This window comes from Pinus tabuliformis, chromosome 8, assembly GCF_031772625.1.
Source record: "Pinus tabuliformis cultivar Carrire ecotype Pingquan chromosome 8, CPIR1, whole genome shotgun sequence".
In the NCBI taxonomy this organism is placed as follows: Eukaryota; Viridiplantae; Streptophyta; class Pinopsida; order Pinales; family Pinaceae; genus Pinus; species Pinus tabuliformis.
This window is the reverse complement of record NC_142294.1, coordinates 1,183,689,914-1,183,708,788: the sequence shown is the minus strand read 5'-3', so window position 1 is coordinate 1,183,708,788 and position 18,875 is coordinate 1,183,689,914.

The following is an 18,875-nucleotide window of genomic DNA, read 5'->3' as shown; positions in this document are numbered from 1 at the left end:
AATGTTCGCAAAAATATTTCACTTTGCATTGGAATGTAGAGATCTATTAGACCCTAGATTGACCTCAGGCTGAAGGGAGGCAATCCTAGGATAACCACAAACTAGGCTTAACCTGGTAGCTAGCCCTACTAGGTCGGGAGAGGGCTCTATCCTTATCAATTTCAATCGAGATGACTGGATCAAATATAGATTTTAGGCTAGGTATAGTAGCTCTACGGTTTTTGGTTGATTTTGATGATTTTTTTGCTGGATCAAATGAAGCAGGCAACTTTGGGTCCAAGAAATCAAGTCAGGAATGCAGGGTGTTCTATGGGGCGAAGTAGGTAGGTGTTTTAGCACTTGAAATCGAGTGAGATGGTAGGTCTAAGACTGATGAGGAGCTAAGGATGGCATGCAGAGATCATGTATCCTCTTCAAACTATAGAAAACATCAAAAACTAAATGGATTCCCAAGGCAGAGCACTGTAACCAATGTATTCTACCTATCTATCTTGATTTCATTTAGTTTAGAAGAATGAATTAGATTTTGGAACACATAACACATGAGAAAAACTAATGACAAAAGGAGAAACTATGAAAAAACATATTACCACAAGAATCCCACAAAAATAGCTGCAAATCCTAGTTATTTTCCTTGCCAAACTACTGTAGAGATGTACAATGTAGCTCAGAGCATCCAAGAGAGTCCAAACTTTCCTAATGACCAAAAAAATACATAATATGGACATCAAACCACCTATGCTAGCCATCAGAGTTCAAATCCAAGAGATAAGGAACTATTACAACCATTTCCCAATAAGGAACAGGAATATAGGCAGTGGAACAGCTTGTCTCTATAATCATGGAAACTGATTCATTGACCCCCAAACCACCTCAAAATGATAAATCTACCCTCTAAGATCATTTTAAAATTACATTTACATAGCATAGCATAATTTACAATCATAAATTCATCCATTATGAGAAAAAAAAGTCAACTTGTAGAAAAACTAGGTGAAAACTGGATTTTTGAGCAAACTGGCTCTATGCGTAGCGCCACTGGCTAGGTGCGTAGTGCCACTTCATAGCTACTTTCGGAGGCTTTCCCCTTAGAGAAATTGAGCCCAGGATAGCTCATTGGAAAGCTATTCCTATCTAGTTTCTATAACATCTTGAATTTTTTCATTTCGATGTCATTTTCCCCCTCAAAAGTGAAATCTCCCAAGGCTGCTTTTGTGTGTCCAAAAAGAGGCAGAGAAGTCATTGTTTGATGGTTTTTTGACCTTTTGGTGACCAAGTTTTGCTCCAAAATTGCTGAAATTTTCTAGGTTTGATGTTCTCATCATGCTGAATCCAAATATACAAGATATGTCTCCAAAAAGTCTTCCAGTGAAAAGCATAGCACCGGTGGTGCTATGCACCTAGGGCAAATTTCTGTGTTACAAAATTTCAAAAATTGAAAATGACCAAAATTTGTCAAAACTTACCCAGATTTGGCACAAGGCACTATCATTAATTGCTTTGATGGGATAGTGACACCTCAGCCAAGATTTTCAATTTGTCTTGCTCATTTTTTCTCCTTAATGGCTTCCTCAACCTAGCCTTAAGCTTCCTCATTCTTATGTTGAAAATTTTGTTCCGGGTCATGTAATGGTAGGCCATCTGGCGAAGCATCTTCTTGTCTCTATTGGCCTTCTCAGTCAGCCCCTAAAGGTGTATATTAACCCTCTCAAGACAATTTTCCTGGTCATTCTCAATCTCTTGTTCAATTGGAGTCAACTTGACCTTTTCTTTCTTAGCCTTTTGCCGATTCTCCTTGTCATGCGGAAAGAGTCGACAGTGCGGACACAACCGACCTCCCTAGAAGCAAGAGCTTTCTAGTGACAAACAAAACAAATAAATCCTACTTTTCTCTAAACATGCATTGCAAATACAAGTAATCAGGGGATCTTTAACATACCTTTAGTCCAACGCTTTGTAGTACTCCAGCCTCGCCGATCCGGATGAGCTCCTCCTTCTCTTCAAAACCTGCATTCACTAACAAGCCAAAAGATTAAATAGCACCTGATAAACTCATAAAACAATACATATCCATCATACAGACCAAGGAGTATATGAAACAAACCATGAATAACAATCTGTTGAGAAAAATAAGTTCATTTGCATTAAAAGGTAACAAAAGGAACCATTACAACCTGAGCCTTGGTGTTGTGCAAGTCCCTCCTAGGGTCCAGCAAGAGTTTTCCTTTACTTTGATCAGCTCACCCACTCTCAAATAAGGCTAGGAAAGGATGGGAATCTCTCCTCTCAAGCTTTACAAGGGAGTCCTAATTCCAGCAGCATCTACCCTTAGGAATGTTCAGCTTTCAACCTCCCCTCCTTCTGGCCCAATGCCTGTATTTATAGTGCTCTAGAGGAAGTTAATCAGGTCCACCATCAATGGGATAAGCCCCTCTTTGGGTGGGTTAGCTCCCCTCTTGATGGGATAAGTTCCTCTTTGGTAGGGATACATGAACCATCTGGAGGCGCTTCATACACGTCAAACAAGCTTCTAGAATGCTCTAGAAATGACCACAAGTAACTTTTTTGGAGTGAAACTTGCGCCTTTTGACCTTTACAGGAGTACGCACCCATTGCTTTATAGACAGAGCGTACAAGTACGCAGGTATTGTGAACTTGAGGTGCGTACACGCAGGTAAGGCTAAGAGAAACTGCGTACCCAGAGATATATAGATTTTTAATGACTTTCTCTCTTTCTTGGAGTTTGACATGGAGAGCAGAGGTATGAGGCTTGCCAAGGAGGATAGTATGACAGTTGATGGAGCCATACTAACTGCAAATAGTCATGGTGACAAATTTTAGTGTAACAGATTGCCCCCTAAAGTGCGAAGCCTGTAGTAGATAAGGGTTTCATATCATCTAGGAAGGGTGAAGTACTTTATCATTTCAAGGATTATCTTGTGGAGAGCCCAGTCGGAACCTGCAAGTATTCAACACAAAATACATATATATGATCATATCATCGCTGAGGTAGGCATTCCCATACTCAGATTGAAAATTTTAACTAATTGACTATCTACTGCTCTGATACAGGAATGATTCTGCAGTACATCATAATCATAGACTTTTGTAGACACAGTATGGACACAGCCATCTGTTTATAGTTAGTCTACTGTATAATGAATACAAAACTCCTCGCAGCCTGGATGGTGGAAACTAGATCCAGGGTCTTCATTTCTACTTCCCGAACAGGTACGATTCTATCCATGCGAATAAATGAGTTGATGTCGAACATGGTAGAATCCACTTGATTACCAGTCAATGATGTAAACTGTTAACAAGCGTGAGAGAGACCACCAGTGATGTCAATGGTTCTCAAAGTACCCAGTACAATCCATGAGATGTGAATGAATGAGTTGATGTCGAACATTTCACGGAATCCTTCGATCGAAAGTCAATGATGTAAACTGTCGTCAAAGGCGAGAAACCTGCCATTGATGCATGCAGACTTCAAGGTACTGACGATTCCTAGGTCATCTTTCTAGATAATGTGCTGATGTCGATAGAAAGCGACCCGTTGCAGGCAAGCCCACAACACGAAATCATAGTTCAAGTTGAAGAAATGTTGCTGTAAGGACTGACTCAGGGATGGTCAAAATGGATGACAAGTATTTTGCAGATGAATGTTTATTGCAGAGACCTCTTGAACACATAACGACACGACAGATGGCTTGGTGACATTTGACCCAAAGTTAATACCCAGCTAAAGACTTTCAATGTGGTTTGATCAACTGTGAAGCAAAGGATTTCCCAACCCAAGTGAATGAAAAGTGTCGTGTTCAAGAGTGGTAATAAGGCTTCTTCTGAGACAAAGGATAACAAATGGGCTCATTTTTCTCCCTTTTCCCCCACCATTTCTGGCAAGTACCTTTTTATTTTTTACAAGCTTGAGGAGGATAACATATGCTTGATTATAAGCTCATCCTTCGGATGAGTCCAACTTAGTTTTGATTCCTGTTTGTAATCGAACAGGTCCTTTACTGTGAAATTTTAACGAGTCCAGTATAGGGGAAACTCGGCGTTTTTCATTTTTAGAGAGTCTGAAAAAACTTAAGAAGACTCCAGGTTGAACTTTTTCGTAAAGTTGTGTCTCCCAAGCCCGAAAAAGTATAAAATAATACCTGAGAGAACTGCTTAGTCTTGCGACCAAGGAGTACTTTCATGATTAGTGCCTCTGACCTGAAAAGTAAAAAGCGATCAAGGACACGTCGTTTTATTTCCAGTATCGAGTTTGAAACGACAAAAACCCGGCAATCTTTTCCTGTTTTTACGGTCAGAAAAGGGCTATAAGGGGACCGTCTTTTAAATCCGTTTTAACGAGTGTAAAAGAAACGCTCGGCAATCTTTTCATGTTTTAGGAGTCAGAAAAGGGCTTAAAAGATGACTCTGATGTTTTGGTTCGTGAAAAATGATAATTTTCCCTGAAAATCCTCTTGTCCTGCACAAAAGCGACACATTACTCATACCTGTTTAAGATAAGCAAAAATGCATTGAGAAATATCCTTCCATGGTAAAAAATAAACAAACTTAGCATTCATTTATCCAAAAAAACCTATAAAAAGACCTTTTACCATGTCATTTTTACCATTTTACTGTTGAGGGAGAGAAAAGGGCTTTTGGCAAGAAACTTCCTGTGGACTTTGCGGAGAATCCGACCGTCGGAATCGAGTGCCGTCTCTTTCAGGTATTTTACAACATCCTCCTCTTTGTTTTCATCCATTTAGAATTTCATTTTAAGCCCTAGTTTGATTTTTTGAGGGCTTTGGGGTTTTAGGATCCGCCTTTCGGGGTACGCAGGTGCCCCATGGGCGACCTGCGTACCCCGACATTTTCGTTAATGGGAAAAAGGTCGGAGTACGCAGCCTACCTTCAGAACAACTGCGTACCCACACTCTGTTTTCTGAACGCGGGGTGCGTACTCCGCGCAAAGTGAATTTAAAACCCTAAAACTCAAAACTAAACCATCAATTTTTGATTTAATGAATTCTAATGAATGTTTTCTGGTGTGTAGATTGCCCACCATGCTTGATTGGCGCGAAAGAGAACACGAAGATGTCGATTTGGCCACAATAGATCATCAACCCTCCATTGATGCTTTGAAGGCATGCGGTCTCTACAAATACTGGGCCATACCTGGCATGAGGGCCCAGGTGCGATTCTTAGAATGGCTGGTTGAAAGGTGGAACGTTCAGGATCAATGCTTCTACATCGGAGGGCACCAGCTCGAGATAGAGCCCTCTGACATATATTTTCTCACTGGTTTGCCTAATAGGGGCGAGCAACTGACTCTGTCCGGGACTAGGCCGGGTGGCCAATCCCTTGCTAGCCTCCGGCTAGAGTGGTGCAACAATCAAAACCAGGAGAAAGGGATAGAAATCAAATACATATCCCTGCCTGAACTTATGGTAATTGCCTTTACAGTTACCAGACTCTGCGGCGCAGCCGCCTTGCATATTGCCACTGGGTCCCAAATGCAGATGGCGATAGATTGCTACCGAGGCACCATTTTCAATTGGTGTGATGCTGTGTTGGCCAATATGAAGGGCCAACTGACTAGGGCAAAGAACGGGCAATTAAAGACTTTTGGGTATGGGCCTCTAGTTGTGAGCTTTGCCCTAGAGAGGGTTCCGATGCTGATCCCACAGCATCTCACTGTTCCAGCTAGGCCTCCTCGGGAGCCAAAGTTGATGCGATGGGTTGCGGTGATGGCCTGGCATCCTGATGAGGGAGCGGGAGTTGTTCAATTTCTTGCGGGTTACTTTCACTGGTTGGAGGACCAGGTCTTTGCGATTCAGGACTTTCCTTATGCCGGAGTAGATTTTCGCGGTGATCCGGACATGGTTCTTCCACAGGGAGAACAATGGGACGACAGAGGTACTTCATTCTTCACAAGTTTTTAAGTTATTTACTCTTTTTTTGTTTGTTTTTTATATCGTCTCAAAACTGACAGTGACAAATTTCAAAATGCAGATGTAGGTCCACAGCGTCCGGCCAATCTCCGGCCATTCGAGAGAAGAGTACCAGTTGCACCAGCACCAGCCCCACAGGATGCGGCCGCAGAGACCTTAGCTAAGCTGGAACAGGACCTAGAGCGTCTCACGGCGGACATACCAGAGACGACTATAGACGATATTCCTATCCGACTTCAGTGCTATGTGGTCGCAGTCCCAGGACCTTTCAGGAGGTTCCTGTGTAGGGTAGCGCGGGCAGTGGTCTCGTATAGAGAGCACCACCAGTGATTGGCTAGTCACTTTTTGTAGACACATGTGACATTTTTGGTTTTTTGTACTTACCATTTTTTGCCGATCATAAGGTGTTTTTCAACCTATGATCGAAGACGATGTATATTTTGACACACTCCTATCTATATATATCATTATTACCGGCTTATCTTGTTAAACATGTATGATGAAATGTTTTTAAATTTACATTTATGATTATCGCAAATGTCTGTCTAACATTCGAGAAGCAATTGCATCTGCTAATGTATTTAATGACCTTGGAATATGCTGATATTCAATGTAATCAAATTCACGTTCCAAGAGGCGCACTCTCAAAAATAACATTAATAACAGTGGATTTCTAATGGCATATACTCTATTAAGCTGTAATACAACGAGTTCAGAATCTAACCTCACTATCAAACTCCGAATCCCAAATGAAATAGATTCAGATAATAACTCAATCACTGCACTGTATTCTGCAATGTTGTTTGTTGTTTGACCGAGGCTCACCCCATGCATAGAAACTAACTCGTCAGAGGGCGAATAGATAACCCAAGCTGCGGAAGAGATATTTCGTGTACTACGACAAGCACCATCAGCGAATCCAATGTACGTTTGGAGAGGCGTCGACATCTGCAATATCAAAAGTAAAACCAAGATAAGCTAGAATAATGACGAAAAACACACTCTCTAAGCTAAGCACACTGTCTATACTAACAAACACACCAGCTAGAAAGAAAAATCTAACCTAACTAAATCTCCATACCCATCATTTAAGCATAATACCTCTTTAGGTAAAGTCCATTTCTGGGCTTACCCAAAGAGTCCCCATCAAAATCTACCAGCTCATAGGCCCCTTTCGCTAGCTTTCGCTTAACAATGTAGGGCCCATGCCACATGGGAACGAATTTTCCAGCACCTAATTTATCGTTAGCTTGATCATATAATAGCACTAGGTCTCCTTCTGAAAAATTACGAGGGGTCACGTTGCGATCATACTGAGCTTTCATTCTTTTTGCGTGAGTCTCGATTGCCAATGCAGCGTCACGTCGAGTCTCATCTAATTTAGCTAAGTATAATAGATGCTTCTCCTCTTCGGAAGTAGCTGGAAGTAATTCGATAGCCATTTGAAGTGATGGGATTTCGCATTCAATGGGCAACACTACTTCCAAACCATAAACTAGTTGGAAAGGAGTGAACCCTGTTGATGTTTTCACTGAGGTTCGGTACGCCCAAAGTGCTGAAAATAACATGTTGTGCCAATTTGACCGATGAATACCAATGATTCGTCAGATCATGATAACTAGAACTTTGTTGATGGACTCAACCAAACCGTTTGCTTGGGGATAATAAGGAGTAGAACTATCATGACGCAAACCAAGCTGGCTTGTAAGTTCTGTCATCATAATGTTTCGAAAATGGCGCCCATGGTCAGTGATTATCGCTTGTGGGACACCAAACCTAGCAATAATATGATTGAATATGAAAATCACAGCTGTCTTGCCGTCTGCCTCGAATGTAGGCATCGCCTCGGCCCACTTAGTAAAATAATCAACTGCAAGGATGATATACGCATGCCCCCCGGCCGAGTGAGGGCTACATGTAATAAAGTCGATACCCCATTTAGAAAAAGGACCAACGGAAATTATAGGGTGGAGAGGAGCAGGTGGTGCGTGCATCTTGCGATCAAACACTTGACAGTTGTGGCATTTTCGGACCGCAATGATACAATCTTTAAACATGGACGGCCAGAAGTAGCCAGCACGCAACACCTTCTGAGCTGTGGCATACCCAGACATATGACCGCCACATGCGCCAGAATGACAGTCATTCATAACCCTTTCTGCCTCTTCATGAGTTAAACAACGGCGAAAAACCAAATCTGCCCCACGACGATAAAGAGTATCTCCAATAATTTTGTACTGTTGGGACTGGAATCGAATTTTTCGGCGTTCCGACTTTGAAGCTTCGGGCCGAAAGGATTGTGTTTGGAGATAGACAATTATATCCCCATACCACGGATCTAAAGTGCTGATGAGAAACAGAGATTCGTCCCTAATGGGTTCCTCTGCCACAGTTTCCGTGTCAGCACGCGGGAAATCACACATCAATTTCGCAAAAACTAAAGATTTCTTAGACTTAGATTTTTCAAACTCCAAGTCGAACTCTTGCAAGATAACAATCCATTTAGAGTACTTGACCCCTAGCAATTGTTTAGTCAAAATGTAAATCATAGGGTTGCAATCCGAAATAACTGTAGTTTTACAGAGAAGAATGTAATGACGAAAACGCTGGACAGCCTGAACAGCTGCCAGGGCCAATTTTTCCACATGCGAATATTTTAGCTCAGTGGGATTTAACGTCCTACTAAGATAATATATCACATGTTCCGTTTCGAATTCATCTTCCTGTACTAAGACCATTCCAATGGCGGAATGAGCGGCGGCGAGGTACAAAAAGTAATCCTGGTTGTAGTTGGGAGGATGCAGCAATGGTGCATGGGTCAACGCGTGCTTTAGCGCATCAAAAGATTTCTAAGCTATCTCATCCCAAGAGAATTGAGCATTTTGTTTCAACAACCGGGTAAAACCCTTGGTAATCTCGGCGTAGTTAGGAATGAATCGGCGTAAAAAGTTTGCTTTCCCTTGCAAACTTTGGAGTTGGCGCAGACTCGAAGGAGGAGGCAATTTGATGATAGCTTCGACCTTCGAGGGATCGACGCGAATGCCGGCTTTTGAAACTAAAAATCCCAGCAATCGTCCCACTTCGATGCAGAAGACACATTTGTGTGGGTTCAACCGTATACGATAATGCCTACACCTCATAAAAATTGCTCGTAAATGGACAAGGTGATCGGCTCGACATAAGGAGTGAGCGGGCAAATCATCGAGATATGGTTGCACAATGTGTTTGATGTCATGAAATGCATAAGACATTGCCCTTTGGAAAGTGGCTCCGGCATTCTTAAGGCCAAAAGGTAATTTGCAATAAGCAAATGTCCCCCATGGACAAATGAAAGCCGTTTTTGGTTGATCGGCAGGTAGAATATTGATTTGGTTGTAACCGGAAAAACCGTCCATAAAGGAAAATATTTCACTGCCGGCACAATCATCAATTATTTGATCGATATAGGGCGTGGGATAGTTGTCCTTGGGACAAGCACGATTGATATCCCTATAGTCAATACATATTCTTATTGTTCCCTGCTTTTTGTTAACCGGAACAATATTCGATACCCAATCCGTTAACGGGATCGGATAAATGAAACATGCTTTCAACAGCTTCTCAACTTCTGCTTTAATCGCAGCCACTTTTCGAGGGTGTATCTGACGCAGACGTTGCCGAATGGGTTTAGCGTCTGGGTAAGTCTTGATCTCATGAACAACAATGGAGGGATCAATTCCTGGCATTTCCTCATAGGACCAGGCAAACACGTCACGGAATTCTTGAAATAGGGCCTTGTATATTTGAATTTCGTCATCTGTACACGAGGTGCCTATATGAATGTTCTCAACAATTCCAGTTTTGACTAAAATGTCAATGGCAATAGTTTGGGAAATGTTTCCCAAATTCAACTCTGAATCAGGATGTTTCATGGGATTCTGAGCGTCCTTGACATATTCAGCCGTAAAGATTGATGAAAAATCATTTTCAAAGCCATCAGCCTCAGGTAAAAACAAAGATCTATGATGGAGATCTTCCCATGGTAGATCGTCTACACTTAGGATTTCGCGAAGTTGCTCGTCAGATGACACGACTTCGGGAAATGTTATCCGTTCTGAGGTTAATGTGAAAAGTGATTCCTCATGGACCACATTCATTTGGTCGATTTTGGTTGAACTTGGGTCGGAAAAAGACTGCACGGCTTCATAGGCAATTTCATATGGACTCAAAGGCATTGCATCACCGAATGAGTCTATCTCAGATTCAGATGGGACAATCCAAGGATCATCGTAAATAATAGTGTCTGAAGTAATCATATGAATGAATGCGAATGAAGGGTCTGCGTTGATTGGAGGAAAAGGAAAAGTTCCCAGTAAACCGGAATCTTTAACTAATCCAACGCCAACATCCTTATAAGGGATAGTCGTTTTACCGACATGCTGGATACTCTCTGAAGAGGCTGGGTCGGATGAAAAATAAGCCAGCTGGTCTATTGTCACGATCTTGCCATTATGTGGAAACTTTATGACTCTGAAGACTGATGAAACGACCGCTGTCATAGCGTAAGACCAACTTCGACCCAAAAGAAGGTTGTAGTCTAGAGGGGCATCAACCACCTCCACATCTAGACTAACGGTTTTTCCTTCAACCCCTATAGGCAAATCCTGTAAAATGCCAAACGGATGGAACCCACGGCCATCAAAGGCCTTAAGAATTGTCGGGGATTGGTTCAACGAAGGAGAACCAAGCGATCTCCAACACTGAATCGACATAATACACGTAGAAGCGCCCTCATCAATTACAGTCCGATGAATAGGCCTGTTTTTGACTATCACTGGAATCTGGAAAGCCATTTGATGAGGGAGACGCGGTGTACTATTTTCTAAATCAAAGATTATTAGGTTCGGGTCCTGAACATCAACAGCTCCTATAGCCGACAAAAGTAATTTTCGCTGTGCTGGGCATGATTGCAGCACTTCTAAAGCCGACATTGCTGAGGGTGAAACAGCTAAATCCTCAACAATGTTGTAATTCTGGGCTGCTCTCGCATGTGGATTGAAAGCAGACCTTCGAAGTACACCCTTGGCGGGCGGTTTTATTACTAAGTCAGGGTTAGGTTTCTCGATCTGTAGTGGATCGGAATCGGGAGCTGAGGTTGATGGATTTGAATGAGAAGATTCTGCTTCTTTCGATCCATCAACAGGACTTTTACTACCATAATCGTGAGATCGAGTCGCAATCCTTACATGAGACATCATCAATATGGGTTCTTCAGTGGCACTCGAGGAAGAACCTATCATCTTACTCTCCTGCTTTGGAAATGGATCTTTCAAAACAGCAGGAGTTGGAGAACCCTTGATGATTTTCACAACCTCGACCCGATGAGGGCAATCTCTTGTAAAATGATCCTCTTCACAAATTAGACAAGGATATCGAGGTTTGCATTTTTCGTCATTGGTTTCCAACTTTTCTGTTTTCTCCTTTGGAGTCTTGTCTGCTTTACCCTTCTTCTTACCCTTCTTCTTCCCACCGTTTTTTGATTTAGCCGTAGATGACTCTACAGCGTGAATATCGGCGGAAATTTTAGGAGAAGATTCTCCTGTCGGGGAATCTGGTAAGGTTATAATGGGTGAAGAATTCTTTGAATATTTCTTCTTGCTTTTAGTATTTACCGTACCAATCATGCCATTAGCAGCATGAGATCCCGAAGGAGCAGCAGCGATTTGATTTGACTTTGGAAGATCTGGGATCTTTTCATGTAACGTACCTGACTGAGTGTAAACTAAGTCAAGGTACTGCGCTTGAGCAATTACTTGCTCTTCAGTAACTACTCCGGCCTTAGCTACATCTTCAGTAATCTTCGGTAATAATGATTTAACAAACCATTCAGCTAAGATTTGGTCCGGAATAAAAACTTTCACTAATCGCCGTCGACGTCTCCATTCATGGATATGATCGGAAATATAAGTGGACGTCGACTGTTTTAGTGAAGTTAGTAGTTCCGTGCCATTATCATATCTGACCAGCAACTGAAAATGAGTTAGGAACGAGGTAGCTAACTAACTAAAATTGTAAAAAGAGGCCCATGGTAACTCAATGTACCACTTTGCCGCGAGACCAATGAGCGTACGCTGGAAAAGACGTAAGCGGATCGAATCATCCGAGATGGAATTTGAAGCACACCAGAGGTGGTAAGTCATCACATGATTGGACGGATCCTCTCCAGACTTACCTTCGAACTTGGGTATATCACTGGGAAACTTATTTGGCATTGGCGGCCAGAACGGAAGATATTGTATTGGATCGTTTGTTAGGCGCGACAAGTCTGGTAAATCCAAAGTTGCGATAAACGGTAACTGCCGATTAGGATCCCTAAAACTCTGGGTCACAAGACCAGTCCCAGGAGGAGGATATCCAGGATAACTTGGAATAGGAATCGCATTCGGGATATTATATCCTCCTGGAAAACCAGGATTAACCGGACCGTACTGGGGTTGCTGAGGTTGTTGATAAGTGTACCCAGGATACGGTTGATACTGGTAAACCGGCTGTTGGACAGCAAGCCCGTATTGGTACTGTCCCTGGTACGGTTGATAAGTGAATTGTGGTTGACTAGTGACAACCGTACTTAAACTAGGTTGTCCTACAGGCATCTGAACCGTAGTTTGAATCGTAGATCCAGACAATGGTAAAGATGTCTGAGGAGTAGTTGCAGAGACAGTAGAAACTGGCGCTGTCGATACTCTAGAAGCAAGTGTGGTGGAAGGAGCAGATGTTGCGGTAGTTGCAGCAGCCGTTTGAGATGGAGTACTAGGTGCAATTGGCGGCTGAGTAACTACCGAAGTTACAGAAGTTTGAACATTAGACTGGACTAGTTGCTGGGATGGACCAGCAACTAAAGGTTGTCTGGCTTGAGATGACAACTGTACACTTGGCTGCAATACCTGTTGACCTTGTGATGGATCCCACACTATGTTCATTCCGGGGTATTGACCCATAACAGGCTGAGGATATTGAGATCCATAACCGGATTGAGGGTAGGATTGATAACTGAAAGGCACAGTTCCCATACCTTGAACATATGATTGACCTTGAGGTGGTTGATAACCTTGACTTGAGTATTGACCTTGATGTTGATACCCTTGAGGTAAATACTGATACTGGGGTTGACCTTGACCTTGAGGTTGATATCCTTGAGGTAAATATTGATACTGAGGTTGACCCTGGGGTACATATTGAGGCTGGGGTTGACCTTGAGGAGTGTATTGTACTATGGGTACATACTGTCCTTGAGGATGCCCCCCAGACGCAAGTTGTGTACCTTGAGGTTGCCCCCCAGGCGTTAATTGAGGCTGCCCCCCAGGCGGTAATTGACCACCTTGAGGTTGAGAACCGGGAACTGAACCTGACATCATGTAAATGTCCCCTACACCCAACGGTTTATTACCATTGTTTCCAGCTAATAACCCATGTTCAATGGTTTGAGGAGATGCTCCCGCAAAGGTACCAGAAAGTGACTGATACCCGGAGGGAACAGAAGGACCGCCGTACAAGAAAGATTCAGGAGATTGAGTGAAGACGGACGACTAACCAGACATATTTACAGGAGTATAAATACCTCCAAGTGGAAAAGGAGTTCGAGGTGGAGAAAAACTTATCCCTGAGTTGTCTAAATAATTGGTTAACGAAAGGTACCAAGTAGTACTTCTAGGAGGACTGTAAAAGATATATTCACGCTCCCTTAGATCAATAGTAGGTTGATCTTCAAGGATAGATACGCCTAATTCTTCCTCTGGAGCAAGTTCTTCAATAGCTATCAAACCAGCAGGAAGATTTTCGGTAATGACTCTTTCTACCCTAGGTGAATCAGGTGCACTAGAAGTTGGAGTAACAGGTTCAGATACTTCAGGTTCTTCACCTATATCACTAGTAGATGAAAAACTACCAGCAAGCTCGGAAACTGCAACTTCTTCGGGATTATAACCTGTTTCTAGACCTTGGTAATCTGGATGGAATACCAACGACGATTCTCCTTCTTCAGGTGAACCTACTTTACTGCCACTAGGAGTTACAAGGACCTTTAAACCTTCGTAATGACTCGGGACCTCTTCAGGAGGTTCGCCCCGCAATCTACGGGACTTCTTCAACAAATCGGCCACAGTAACAATCTCAGGAGACTTGACCCGAAGTCTACGGGACTGTCTCGGTAATTCAGCCACAGTTAAAAACTTTTAACTACTGCACATGCAAACAAAGTAAAATCTCTAAGCAAACCACCTAAAGTCTCTAAATAACCAAACAAATTTGAATCACACGCCTAAATAATCTAGGGCGTCAAACCATACACAAACAGTAGCCTTCCGAACCGAAAACACTAGTTGGAGATGAAATCCAACATCGCCGAATTCAGTACAGAAGTGGTGGGCGGAACAGTTACCCTGACAACCTGCTTAATGAATAGACCGGCACAAGTTCCTCCACTTTAACCGTCTCGAGTGAAGTGAACCCCCCGGAAAATCCAAGTGAGTCTAGCCGACGTCTGCTCCAAGTACAGTGGGATCTTCCCTCCACCGTCACCTCGGTAGAATCCTAAAGATAATGGTCACTAAGGTTACCAACAGCAACAAATGCACCTGGGGGAACAGTCTACACTCCGACAGCACGCAAGGGCAAAGTATCAAGCTCAATCCCCTTGCCGGCTCCTTGACAATAATCCAAGGTTTACCGACAAGTGACCCCTGGCTCCTCGACAATGGCTAATCCGAGGTTTACCGTTCGTAATACGTGCGTGTCTGGCGTCGTTCCCAATGAGGGAGGATTGATCCCCTCACTGGTTCGGACACGAGCTCGTGCTTCTCCTTTAAGAGGAGCTTTCCCAGAGTACAAATGAAACAGTTGGATTTATCCTACCAAAAGATGAGCTACTTGTTTGGTTTTGTTGTCTTGGAGAGTTAATTACTCTCCTACTCCAAGACACTAGCCTGATCTATATTGGTGTTTCAGAGCCCTAGTAAATAAAAGTTACTAAGTTGATTTTACTTTAAGCGTTAATTTTGATGGCTTTCTTTAAGACAAAAGGTAGTGGAGATGAAACTGATGGTGTGTAGACTCGACCGAAAACCACTAAAAAGATGCACTTAGGATGATTTATACTAATTTTTCTTTTTCAATGAATTTCCTAGCTAAGAGAGTTGGAGAATGCAAACTTGATATAAAAACAACTTTCTTGGCAATGAAAACAAAGAAACAAACTCTTTATCTTTTCAAAACATACGAGACATGACCACTAATCACTTCACGAAAATTCCTTTTTCTTTCAAAGACACAAATGCTACCAAAGCAAACTTTCTTTCAAAAGATATTTTTGTATTTTTCCCTAATTAATAAAGCATGTAAAACTTACTTTAACAAAAATCAAAGTTAAAAAAGCTATGGCAATCAAATCAACTCAATTTTACTCAAAAGCAAATCTAAGAGAAAAGCACCTAAAGGTAAATCTAACGAGTCGAAAGCTTACTAAAGATGATTCCTGGATGTTTTACTCAGTCAAAATGTAACTAAGGACTAGTTAATGCAGAACCAAAAAACTAGTCAAAACAAAAATCAAAATTTTTTGTTCTTTTCTCAAGAATAAAATTCAAAGTTCAAACAACAAACTTTTTCAAGATTCGCAAAGAGAAGACACAAAGGTAGGTCTCTCACAAGGGTGAATTCTATGACAGGCCCGACTCCTAAGAGGATTGAACACAACCAGGGAGATCCAAAGTTTGACAACCTCTAACGCCAAAGTCACTACAGGACCAGTTAAAAATCAAACCCTAAGGCAAAATCTCTATGAATTTCACTAAAACCCTCGACACTGACAAAACAAGCTTAGGTGAAGATTTATGGCAGAAAACCAGTGGATCTGGGCAGAAAAAACAAATTAAAAACAAAATCTAAAAGGCAAAAAAGAAGAAAATTGAAATTTTCTTAGTTTTGACAGGGTACGCAGGCGACCTGTTTGAACAGGTGCGAGTACGCTCTGTGCACAAAGCGACAGTGCGTACAGGTACGCACTGTGCTCAACTCAGAGGATGCGTACTTCTAGCAAAAAAAAGAAAAACTAAAATCTAATTTAACCCTAAGCTAGCCCACCCAAAAACACAGTCAGACAGCCAAAAACCAGAAAACAAATGACTTTTCTCAGATCAAAAGTTCATACAAAGGAAAAAACATTCACATCAATGGATTCCCCAGTGGAGTCACCATTTTGTCATGCGGAAAGAGTCGACAGTGCGGACACAACCGACCTCCCTAGAAGCAAGAGCTTTCTAGTGACAAACAAAACAAATAAATCCTACTTTTCTCTAAACATGCATTGCAAATACAAGTAATCAGGGGATCTTTAACATACCTTTAGTCCAACGCTTTGTAGTAGTCCAGCCTCGCCGATCCGGATGAGCTCCTCCTTCTCTTCGAAACCTGCATTCACTAACAAGCCAAAAGATTAAATAGCACCTGATAAACTCATAAAACAATACATATCCATCATACAGACCAAGGAGTATATGAAACAAACCATGAATAACAATCTGTTGAGAAAAATAAGTTCATTTGCATTAAAAGGTAACAAAAGGAACCATTACAACCTGAGCCTTGGTGTTGTGCAAGTCCCTCCTAGGGTCCAGCAAGAGTTTTCCTTTACTTTGATCAGCTCACCCACTCTCAAATAAGGCTAGGAAAGGATGGGAATCTCTCCTCTCAAGCTTTACAAGGGAGTCCTAATTCCAGCAGCATCTACCCTTAGGAATGTTCAGCTTTCAACCTCCCCTCCTTCTGGCCCAATGCCTGTATTTATAGTGCTCTAGAGGAAGTTAATCAGGTCCACCATCAATGGGATAAGCCCCTCTTTGGGTGGGTTAGCTCCCCTCTTGATGGGATAAGTTCCTCTTTGGTAGGGATACATGAACCATCTGGAGGCGCTTCATACACGTCAAACAAGCTTCTAGAATGCCCTAGAAATGACCACAAGTAACTTTTTTGGAGTGAAACTTGCGCCTTTTGACCTTTACAGGAGTACGCACCCATTGCTTTATAGACAGAGCGTACAAGTACGCAGGTATTGTGAACTTGAGGTGCGTACACGCAGGTAAGGCTAAGAGAAACTGCGTACCCAGAGATATATAGATTTTTAATGACTTTCTCTCTTTCTTGGAGTTTGACATGGAGAGCAGAGGTATGAGGCTTGCCAAGGAGGATAGTATGACAGTTGATGGAGCCATACTAACTGCAAATAGTCATGGTGACAAATTTTAGTGTAACACTCCTTGATCATTTGCAGCTCCATGAGGACTTGCTTATCAGTCAATTGTTTGTTTTCTTGCTCTAGATATTTGATGATCCACCTAGCCCTCTCTAAGTTTTAAGACAAGCTTGTATCTCGGCCTCTTTCTCTTTTATGATCATGTCTTTGACAGTCTTTGGATCTTGAGTATCCAAGTCAATGACATCAATTCCTTGTATCTCCTCATGATCACCAAGATCAAAATCTCTTTCTTGCTCTTCTCCAAGATCCTTCTTATGCATCTTTTTCTTGCCTTTACCTTTTCCCTTGTGTTTCTACTCAACCTGTACCTATTTAGCTAAAGAACAAGGCAAAGCCCCTTCCACTCCCTGTGGACATAGCATTTTCCTGTAGCTCAAAGATGAAGGTGAGACCACTTCCACACCTTGTGTAGATAATACTCACCTAGTAGCTGCAAAATGTTTCATAGTGCCTCTTTCATATGTCACAAATAATGGCACTCCAACAGTTTCAGTCTCTTGGAACTTTTCAAGTCTTGAAGGTCCACCTTCTTCATGAGGCATTGATGAAAAGACTTGAGGGTCTTTGAACATTTCATGAGAAATGAAAGTCTCCCATGGCATGTTAAGAAGGTTCAATTGATGTGAAACAGTGATTTTAATCAAAGAGTAGTGGTAAATTCTAGTTAACTTCTAGGGGTATGATTTATTCTTTACAATGAGTGCCATCTTCTCAATGTTTCTAAACATGAAGTAGGGGATATTCATCATTCTCACCCTAGTGAAATGCATCAATAGTCTAATGTGGTAGGCATATAGTCGGGAGAACCTACCTTCACAAGTAAAGTACTTGATGGTGATCTTCATCAATGGAGCAAACCTGTCCTCCAAGAATTTAAAGGGGAATACTCTCTTGAGTTTGTCATGGTATTTATCCTTGATGTAAGGCTCATAGTACTCCCTATCAATGTCCTGACCTTTGTTCCACTTTTCACCCACATTTGGAATACCTATAGCCTCTGAAATAACAGCTGGTGACAAAGTGAATGTAACTCCGGCAAGTTTTACCTCATTGTTATCCAAACGTGTCACAAACAACCTTGCTAATTCATGATGAAATTTAACCCTTTCCACCATTCCACAAAAACCAAAATATGACTGATGTTTAAAACAAGAAAATGAAAATGGGCAGGCTTGCAGCTCCCTCAAACTCGTAGACTCCTCTCTGATATCTTTTCCTCCTTTATGAGCTTCCTGCCCTATGTATCTCTCTCCCTGGAACTGTCACTAGGGGTTTCTTCTTCTAGTTCATACTCATTGTCCCTCTCCATTGTTTTATAGTTGTTTCTCTTATGGTGAATGAAAGGATAGGGTAAATGAATGTAAGATGAGTATGAAGAGATTTTATAGGTAAATAGGTGAGAGTGAATAAGAGTGTGATTTAGTGAGTGAGTAGGGGTTGGGAATAGTGTATGAAGTGGGGAAAATATATGAGGGAATGATGTTTAGGGAATCTTGTATGAGGGAATGGGATTTAGGGAACAACAAATAGATGAGGGAGGACAACAATGAATGAGTGAGCTTCTAAACTATGATACAATTTGGTAAAAATTAGGGTTTGATTTTTTTGAGAGACAAAATCACCAAATACTGATTGTAACA